This window comes from Callorhinus ursinus, unplaced genomic scaffold (genome assembly GCF_003265705.2).
Source record: "Callorhinus ursinus isolate GAN/ISIS: 27379988/994484 unplaced genomic scaffold, GSC_fseal_2.0 scaffold46, whole genome shotgun sequence".
NCBI lineage: Eukaryota > Metazoa > Chordata > Mammalia > Carnivora > Otariidae > Callorhinus > Callorhinus ursinus.
The window spans coordinates 5,897,569-5,907,918 of NW_027397108.1; the positions used below are offsets into that span (position 1 = coordinate 5,897,569).

Below are 10,350 nucleotides of genomic sequence, written 5' to 3' on the forward strand. Positions count from 1 at the left end.
AGAAGTAAACTGGCAAAACTGACCTCAGGCAACAAGTGCCGTGAGAAGGAGAAATACAAGGTGAAACTCATCAGATAGGCACGTAGCCTAGACTTTGGGAGTCTGGGAAACTGTAGAAAAAGCAACATCTAATCTGAAACCCCAAGAATGTGTGGGGATTAGTCATATAAAGGACGCGGCTGCCTTGAACACCAGAATCTCATCAACTCTAATTCAGTTGCGCTGGTTATTTCTGTTCCTAATTGCTACTGCACAGATCTGTGCATACACTGCACATTTAGGATTTGTTGCTACTTTCAAATGCAAATGTGTTCTGCAAAAATGTCCTCTGCTTGTACAACTCAGCAAAAGTTCTCTGTGACTGGTGGTGGTGTGGGCTTTGTAGGTTTTATTTTTAATTTAATTTGATTTTTTGCTTTAAGTAGGGCAAGGATTCAGTGTTTGTCAGACTAGGGGCTGCCTGGATGATTCCACTCCATTACCAAGAGGGTTTGAGCTCTGTCACTTCTGTATTCTCCAAGTATAGAGGCTGTTGTTAAAGCTCTGCTTGTAGAAAAAAATGCCGAGGCAACAGAGGTTTCTGTTTAGTTCTTATCTTCTCCCTAATAAGGGGTCGCACCGTGGGGGGCAGAGCTAAAGGGACTAGCAGATAAAGAACTAGAGACTCAAGCTCTCACGCCTTCTCTCTCCTATCCCTTAAATTCTAATTACTTATCGTGTCCACAGCTCCCCAGTCAGAGCTCCAGTGCTGTCCAGGGGAAAGTGGATCCTGAGAAAGGAGCTAGGATAATTGGAAATCATCTTTTCCCCAGATGCTGTGTGACCTGATGGGTGATACAGGTTTTTGGAATTAACAGTGTATGACTTTGCATAAGCCACTCACCTCTCTGCACCTCTAGGTCCTAATTATTTTTTTTTAAAATATTTTATTTATTTATTTGAGAGAGAGAGAGGGAGAACACAAGTTGGGGGAGGAGCAAGAGGGAGAGAGAGAATCTCAAGCAGACTCCACACTGAGCGTGGAGCCCAATGTGGGGCTTGATCCCAGGACACTGAGATCATGACCTGAGCCAAAATCAAGGGTCGGACTAACTGAGCCCCATAGGTGCCCCTCCATGTCTTAATTCTTAGCTCAAGGGAGAGAGTTTAAATAATATAATGGCATGGAATGTTGTTCTGGTTGAGAGCATTGGTTTTGTAGTCTTTGACTCACAGCTTTGCCCCTTACTGATTGTGTCACCTAAGGCATGTTACGTAACCTTGTGAACCTTAGTTTCCTCATTTATAAAATGGAGGCAATATTACACCTTCCAGCACTCAGAGAAACAATGCACATCAAGTAATTAGCCTAGTGCTAACTAAAAGCCTTACAGTTTTAATTATTGTCAAATGTTTTACATGGTTCTGATTCCCTAATACAACCACTTGCTTAAAAAAAAAAAAATCATGATCTTGATTTATTGACCATGAAGAAATGGTGAGCCATGGAAAAATGTGAAGCATAGAGATGTTAAGAGAAGTTAATAAAAAGCAAACATAAGGATGTATTTTAGAGGTTTCATTTCTGATCTTATTAGCCCAAGCTGAAAATTAAAGTTAGATATGGATATGGCATTAATTTTGACAGTGAATTTTAAAATGGGGAGGCATTTAAAAAGCATACTTTCAAATAATTTTTGCAACAGAGTTTAGACCATCAAAATTCTGCCTGTGTGTGCTTTTGTAAAACATATATTTATGGATAGATAAGCTTTGTTCCAATGTCTGCATAAATATGAGTTGATGTTGAACAATAGAAGGTTTCTACAGAGGACTAACATTTGTTTATTAGACAATAGAACTTGGTCCTGTCCTTCAGTTTGTCTCTGAATTCAGTTGATTGACACCTCATTATTAGTAGTTCACTCTCACTAATCATTTTCACCACGCGCGGAATCTTTAAAAAAAAAAAAAAGTCTTTGGGTGGCACTTCCCATTTCTCAACTGTGTGTGTTTTTATATTAGCAATGAAATATTGATAATTTTATAAGAGAGACTAAAATGTGTCTGTAGAAAGTGATTACAGATGTTGGCAGTGATGTAAAAGGTGGCAATTTTTGAGAAGGCAAGATAGAGGGAAAGCTTTGTTTTTAGGAAGGTGCCAGCTCAAACATACTGAGACTTGACAGAGTGTATGTAAGGAGATGGAAGGTAGACTAGAAACATAGTTGAAGGAGGGGTGGGAGGGAGAACAAGGAAGATGCTGGTGTTAGCCTTCGAGCGAAATAAGAGGGGTTTTTTTCTTTGAAACAAAAGTAAAGAAAGTAAGGATGGTGTAAATGTGCAGAAAGAGGAAATTGGGGAATGGGTCTCCCATTCTTTGGTGAATTGAGGTGAGAGTTTGGATTTGATTGGCCAAAGAGTGGAAAAGAGCAGTCAAGTTTGTTAGTCATTGAAAATGAAAAATGTGGGAAACTAGAGATGATTAATAGTCTTACATTTATTCTTCCAACTATTATTTATCATTTATGTTATGCTGGGAGCTAGAGACACAGGCACAAATAAAACAGAGGGCTCCTGATCTCATGGAGCTTGTAAAGGAAGCTGGTATGTTTAGCCCGGAAATGAAAAGACCCAGAAAGAATACCAAAGATATATCCAAATATTTGAAGGGTTACAAGCAAGTATTGAGAAGAAAACCTGCCTGTCCTACGTGTTGCTAAAACACAGATCTAAGACCAGTAGGTAGAATTTATAGGAAGCAAGATCTTGACTCAAGGGAGAAATGGGTGCCTTTGGAGGGAAGGAGTTCTCTGTCATTTTGAAGATACTCAGAGAACAGGTAGCCATTGGCCATGATTGATAGAGATGGTTCAGGCATTGGAGAGCAAGTTGTGCAGTCAATGAGCTTTGAAGACACCTTGTAACTCTGTGAGTCTGTGAATCGCCAGGTGTCATCACACGATGTCACTTTCACAAATTATCGCAAAAATTGTCACCCTGCCCAAACAGTTGTCAGTGTGCATTTACTTTATATTAAGGGATGGGAGGAACCCTGAAGAAGGTACAAGTCTATTTCCTTTAAAGTAACTACTCTTCTATTTTCTTGTGATTAAGACATTTATTTAAAATCAGTGTTGCTAGTAAAAAGGCACATAATCACTGGTTCTCTTCAGCCCCTGTCATGACAGATTAGCATTAATAATTTAGAGAACGGCAGCATTAAAAGTAATTACAAACTGTCAGAAAGATACAAGAAATATGACATAGTTCATAGCTTCTTTTCAGACCTCAAATATTATTTGAGGGGAAAAATAATTACATTTTCCTGTTCATTTCCTAATACAAATAACTTAGGAAATCTCATAATTCTTGAAATTTGCAATTAATTCATTGAAAAACTAATGTCACTTTGAAAAAAAGACCTCTTTGGTCACAAATTTCCACTGTGGAATGATTCCTTAAGGCACATTCCCAATTGCCTTGTCAAGGCTCGTTTTAAATGCATTAAGCATAGCAACATGAATAAATCAACTAGCATTGAAAAATATAAATTGTCTAAACTTCCTTTAATCATGCATGCATTTAGCTTTCTTCTTTGTCTATCTAAATATTATACAACCTCTTGATTTAGGTACATCTCCATACAAATTTATATAAGGTGTCAGAATCGAGTAAAATTCTTCCCTATGAACTTTTAAGCCTATGGGAAAAGCCTACTTTTCCCTATGAAAAACCTAAGCCTATGTTGTTCTATGGGTCCTATCCAGTGCCACTTCTCATATGAAAAATGAGAAATGTGTCAGTATTCATTTCTTAATGAAAATTTTTTAAGGCTTCTTACATACCTCTTTTTTTCTGTAATCCTTCTTAATTGCACATACTTTTACCCTGAGAAGAAAAAAGACAGAGTGGAAACTGTCACTCTATACTTCTTTATTATTCTAGACAAAGAAGGGGATTTGAAGTACCATTCACTTAGAACCTAGACACTAATGTACCATATGTAAAATTTACAATTCATGCTGTTGAACAAATGTGTTAGATACATATCTTGTGGTATTCATGTCCTTTTATATTTTGTTGTTTTGTAAAAACAGAAAACTCTGAGCAAAATAGTTGTTCAGATTTCAGTTGAACAGTTTGACCTCAGGACCAGATTGCATGTGGGCAACAGATCCAAACAGATTGGAATGGGGGTGTTGGATCGATGTCCATGATCTTTTTACCCAGAGAGTGCCTGGCATATTGCAATGTACAGAATGCCAGGAGCTGGCCAAGGATGTCACTTGGAAAATAAGAAAGGGAGGAAGAATGTTATTGCATTCTTAATATTTGTTGGTCCTAAAAAGTTACCATTTTATATGGCATATTCTTTATGTAGAGGGTCATATGGGTTAGTTTTACATACTATCATGTGAAATGCTGGTTTATATTAGTCATATTTGTATCAAATGATTAGAATCTTAATTGGATTAACATTGTTCTGAAAAAGATAGCTAATTTGACTTGTCAGTATTTGCCGTAGCATACACATCCACTCTTGTTCTTTCTCTTTCTTTTTGGCTCCTCTGTGATAACCTGCCCTCTTTGGGAAAGTTACTTTTCATATAATGGTTTATAATGACATGGATGCATTAGATTATTTGGGGATGAGTATTTATACTACATCCTTTTAATAAAAAATCTTAAATTGACATAGATGCCTATATTGGAAATAAAAACAAGTTGCCCTCTCTTAACAACTGATATAACACAGCTCCCTATGAAGAAGGTCTTTTAAAATACTCTTTAATATTTATTTATGATACAGGTCATTTCATACCCACCATAGAACAATTAGGATAAAGAAAACCAGATGATCACAAAGAAGAAAATAAAAGTTCACTACCCAGTAGTAATAACTATTATCAAGTTGATGTTTGTCCTTCCAGATTTTTTCATGCATTTGTATCTTTTAAAACAATAAATCATATTGTACATGCTTTTTGGGACCAGATTTGTTCTTTCCACAATATATAATGATGTCTTCCCGAATACACAGCTTTATCTCCATTTCTAATGACTTCAGAGTATCTATTGTGTGACTTAATTTAAGCCATTTTTATTTAAGCATGCCCTATCATTGAAAATTTAGGTAATTTCTACTTTGTTCCCATTGAAGAATTCTGCAATGGACATCCTTATAGTTCTCCCCACTCCCCTCTCTGCCTTCATGTAAGACACTCTCAAACAGGGCCTCCAAGTGTCCTCCAAGTCTTTCAGGGAATAGCTGCCATTCCAGACAGAGATGGGGTCAAATCCATTTCTTAGTGCTGTGTGGGCAAGGTCTCACCAAAGGAAAGAGTGAGCCAAAAAGTTGAGCTGTGGGCCAAGGAGAGTCTTCAGGACATTTTACTCTTTCTGCTGAGTATCTTCCCCTTCTGTTAATTCTATATTAATAATGGTGGCCAGGGGTGCCTGGGTGGCTCAGTCAGTTAAGCGTCTGCCTTCTGCTCAGGTCATGATCTCAGGGTCCTGGGATGGAGCCCCATGTCGGGCTCCTTGCTCAGCAAGAAGTCTGCTTCTCCCTCTGCCTCTCCCCCAGCTTGTGTTCTCTCTCTCTCTCTCTCTCTCACTCACTCTCTCTCAAATAAATAAATAAAATCTTAAAAAAAAATAATGGTTGACTATCTATATAATCCTTTCCCTAGAAAGTGGTAGATTTCCTCAGCCATAGTTATTGGAGTGGAAGTTGCATTTATCCTGAAGGGCAGTTAGCCTTGTTTCAAAAAACAAAAACCAAAAAACAAAAAACAACTATTCGTCTATCTATCTATCTATCTATCTATCTATCTATCTATCTACCATCTATTTATCTATCGATTGGTCTGTACATCTGTCTAGCTGAAATTTGTAAATAAAGCCAAAAGATCCCAGCATGTCCTTTCTTTTTTTCCCTAGTGCAGAATTTTTTACCTTTTTTCAGCTTTATTGAGATATAATTGACAAAAAGAATTGTAAGATACTTGAAGTGTACATTGTGATGATTTGATACTTGCATATCTTTTCACTGTCATACTAGAATACTGAGTAACAAGCCCACCTAAGTGTTGACTATTTAGGGCAGGGGTCAGCAAACATATTCTATAAAAAGCCAGATAACAGCCCTCTTCCAGGGAGGCGTCCATAGGCATTCAGAATGGTCCAGCGTTTGACCTACCGTTGTAGGCCGTCCTATAATACAACCTCTAACAAAACTAGGCTGTCCCGAACCCCTGGTAATAGAATCATTTACCTTTATACCAAGAAGGTTGGGAAAGCACCAAAATCTGCATGTGGTGTGTGCTCAGGCTGACTTCGAGGAGTTCGTGCTGTGAGACCTAAAGTCCTTATGAGGTTGTCCAAAACGAAAAAACACGTCAGCAGGGCCTACGGTGGTTCCATGTGTGCTAAGTGTATTCGTGACATGATCAAGCATGCTTTCTTTATCGAGGAGCAGAAAATCATTGTGAAAGTGTTGAAGGCCCAAGCACAGAGTCAGAAAGCTAAATAAAAAAATGAAGCTTTTTTGAGTAATAAAAAAAAAATCAGAAGACTTAAAAAAACACAAACAAACCGGATAACAAATATTTTAGGCTCTTCAAGCCATATGTTCTCTGTCACAGTTAATCAACTTTGCTGTTGTATTGGAAGAAGCCACAGATAGTAGGAAAACAAATGTGTGTGACTATATTCCAATAAAACTTTATTTACAGAAACATGAGGCAGAACAGAATGGCCCATATGCCTTAGTTTGCTGATCCCCTGCTCTAGGGGAATGTAATTTTGTTTACTATTTACTAATAACTGACAAGGAACAAATTGTTTTTGTCTGGTAGAGATGCAAATGATTTATGTGCAATAGAAAGATAACCCAGTGGTTATGCTTTTATTGCCTTGTAGGACACTAGCTAGTTTAGAATCTGATTTAGCAAACTTCATGCAGCAATCCCCCTCCTGTATGTATTGATTTCTGTATCCAGCTTTGTCATCCTCCTGGTTCTCTCACTGATAAGTTAAATAAAACTTTGGCATATGGTCATTGTTTATATGAGAATCATGTTTTTAACTTTTTGAAAATTTTACTTTGACAGCCTGACAACCCTTAAGGAAAAGGAATTTGCAATGAGCATAACCTTCAAAGGTCAGCTCAGGCTTGCATCAGCTGCTTTCTGCAGCAGATCTGTCTGGTTTTCTGTTTGTCTCTCCCTTGGTGTGACCAGATTGCTTACTGTCCCTGTAGCCTCACCTTTGGTCCCTAAGAAGCTCCACTTTTTGAGGACAGGGCATCCTCATTGACAGAGTGATAGTCTTGTTTCTAAACATTTGTGACTGTTCTGCTAAATACATGCTGTGGCCAGTAGATTAGTTCCATTAGCAACTCACTTAGGACAAGTAACACATTTCGCTAGATTATTAAAAAAAAAATAAAAGGTCTTTACACTTTTTCCTGTTATGATTTCATCCTGAAAACAAAACCAAGCCTATTAATACTCTCAGGGCTTGGCAGAGAACCTTGTACTCAAGGGTTACCCTGCAGGACACACTGCCTTAGGGATTCATTTTCACCCCCAGTGACCAAGCATCTATGCTCAGCATTCCCTTCTTGCTCAGAGCTTTGATGTATTTTTTCTTTTTAAAAAGCTGTTTTGTGTTTACTGTATACAAGATGTGATTCTTCACTCTTTCTCTGCATCATCTTATTTGATCCCCCACCCCCAGCCACCCTAGAAGGCTACTACTGTTTATACTACCACTTCCTTGCATCTGCTGCTTTCTACCACTCTTTATAAAGGAGAAATCTGAGAACTCAAAGAAGGCTAGGCCCTTGCTGAAGGTCACATGGCCAGTAAATGGCAGAGTTAGGGTTTTAACCTCGTTCTGTCTACCCCCCAAAATTCAAGCTCTTAGTCTGTATTCCCCAACTCCCTACTCCTAGATCTACTCTCTGGGCCTGTCTTCAGATCAGACCTAGCTTCATTCTTGGGCCTTTATGACTATGGAAGGTAAGATTGTACTAATACTAAAATTTCTTTCTCCTTCTTTTTAGTCAATACTTTAGTTATTTCAGAGTTTTAGATTCACAGCAAAATAGAAGGGAAAGTACAGAGATATACTCCCTGCCCCCAAACATGCACAGCATCTCCCATCATCAAGATCCCCCACCAGATTGGACGGGTTATAATTGATGAGCCTACATTGACCTATCATAATCACCCAAAGTCTATAGTTTACATCACAGTTCTCTTTTGGTGTTGTACATCTATGGGTCTGGAAATGTATAATGACATGTATCTATCATTATGATATCATACAGAGCAGTTTTACTGCCCTAATCATCCCTCCCTCTCCCCTGATCTCTGGCAACCACTGATCTTGTTACTGTCTCCATGGTTTTGTCTTTTCCAGAACGTAATATAGGTGGAGTCATAAGTATGTAGCCTCATATAGATTGGCTTCTTTCGCTTAGTAGTATGTATTTAAGGTTCCTCTATGTCTTTTGTGGCTCAATAATGCATTTCTTTTTAGTGATGAATAATATTCCATTGTCTGGGTGTACCAGTTTACCCATTCACCTGCTGAAGGACATTTTGCTTGCTTCCAAATTTTGGGAATTATGAAGAAAGCCGCTACAAACATCCATGTGCAGGTTTTTGTTTGGACATAAGTTTTTAACTCCTTTGGGTAAATATCAAGGAGCAACAATTGCTGGATTGCATGGTAAGAGTGTGTTTAGTTTTGTAAGAAACCACCAAACTGAATTCAGAAGTGGCTGTACCATCTTTTGCTTTCTCACCAGCAGTGAATGAGAGTTCCTGTTGCTCCATATTCTCGCCATCATTTGATGTTGTCAGTGTTCTGGACTTGGGCCATTCTAACAGGTATATAGTGATATCTGATTGTTGTTTTAATTTACATTTCCCTGATGACATATAATGTGGAGTATCTTTTCATATGCTTATTGGCATCTATATATTTTCTTTGGAGTGATGTCTGTTAAGATTCTTGGCCCATTTTTTAATTGGGTTATTTGTTTTTTACCATGGAGTTTTAAGAGCTCTTTGTTTATTTTGGAGGAGTCATTTACTAGACGTGTGTTTTTCAAATATTTTCCCCCAGTCTGTATTTTGTCTTCTCATTCTCTTGACACTGTCTTACAGAGCAGAAGTTTTTAATTTTAGTGAAGTCCAGCTTATTGATTATTTATTTCATGGATTGAGCATTTGGTGACATATATAAAAAGTCAATGCTCTAACTAAGGTCCTCTAGATTTTCTCCTATGTTATCTTCTAGGAGTTTATTTTTTCTGATTTACATTTAGGTCTGTGATAATTTTAGGTTAATGCTTATAAAGGTATAAGGTCTGTGTCTAGATTCATTCTTCCACATGTGGATGCCCAGGTGTTCCTGCATGATTTGTTGAAGAGACTATTTTTGCTCCATTGAATTGCTTCTGCTCCTTTGCTCCTTTCTCCAATACGATACTGGCTTGGTGACTAGCTTTATAGTAAGTCTTAAAGTCTGAGTGTCAGTCCTGCAACTTTGTTCTTTCTCAATATCGTGTTGACTATTCTGAGTCTTTTGCCTCTCCATAAACTTTAGAATCAGTTTGTCAATATCTGGACAACATCTCAATTTCCAGGATTTTGATTGGGATTGCACTGAATCTATGGATCAAATTCGGAAGAACTGACATCCTGATGCTTCCTATCCATGAACATGGGATATCTTTCCATGTATTTAGTTCATATTTTATTTCTTTCATCATAGTTTTGTCATTTCCTCATATAGATCTTATGCATGATTTGGTCAATTTATACCTACATATTTCATTTTTTGGGTGCTAATGTAAATGATACTGTTTTTAGTTTTAGATTCTACTTGTTCATTGTTGGTATATAGGAAAGCAATTGACATTTGTATAATAACCTTGTCCCCACAACCTCACTGTAATCACTAATTAGTTTCAAGATTCTTTGTGAATTAACTTGGATTTTTTTAAATTTTGGATTTTCTGTAAAGTGATCATGTCATCTGAGAACAAAGACAGTTTTATTTCTTCCTTCTTAATCCATATACTTTTTTTTTCTTATGTCACCATACATTACATCATTAGTTTTTGATGTAGTGTTCCATGATTCATTGTTTGCGTATAACACCCAGTGTTCCATGCAATACATGCCCTCCTTTTTTTTAAATAACTTTTTATTGTTATGTTAATCACCATACATTACATCATTAGTTTTTGATATAGTGTTCCATGATTCATTGTTTGTGCATAACACCCAGTGCTCCACGAAGAATGTGCCCTCTTTAATACCCATCACCAGGCTAACCCATCCCCCCACC

The 10,350-nt window shown here is 37.5% G+C and overlaps 1 pseudogene; it reads left to right on the top strand.

The window, feature by feature from the left end:
- Positions 1–6,158: 6,158 nt before the first annotated feature.
- LOC112814820 (large ribosomal subunit protein eL34-like) lies at positions 6,159–6,554 on the top strand (annotated as a pseudogene).
- The last annotated feature ends 3,796 nt before the right edge of the window (positions 6,555–10,350 follow it).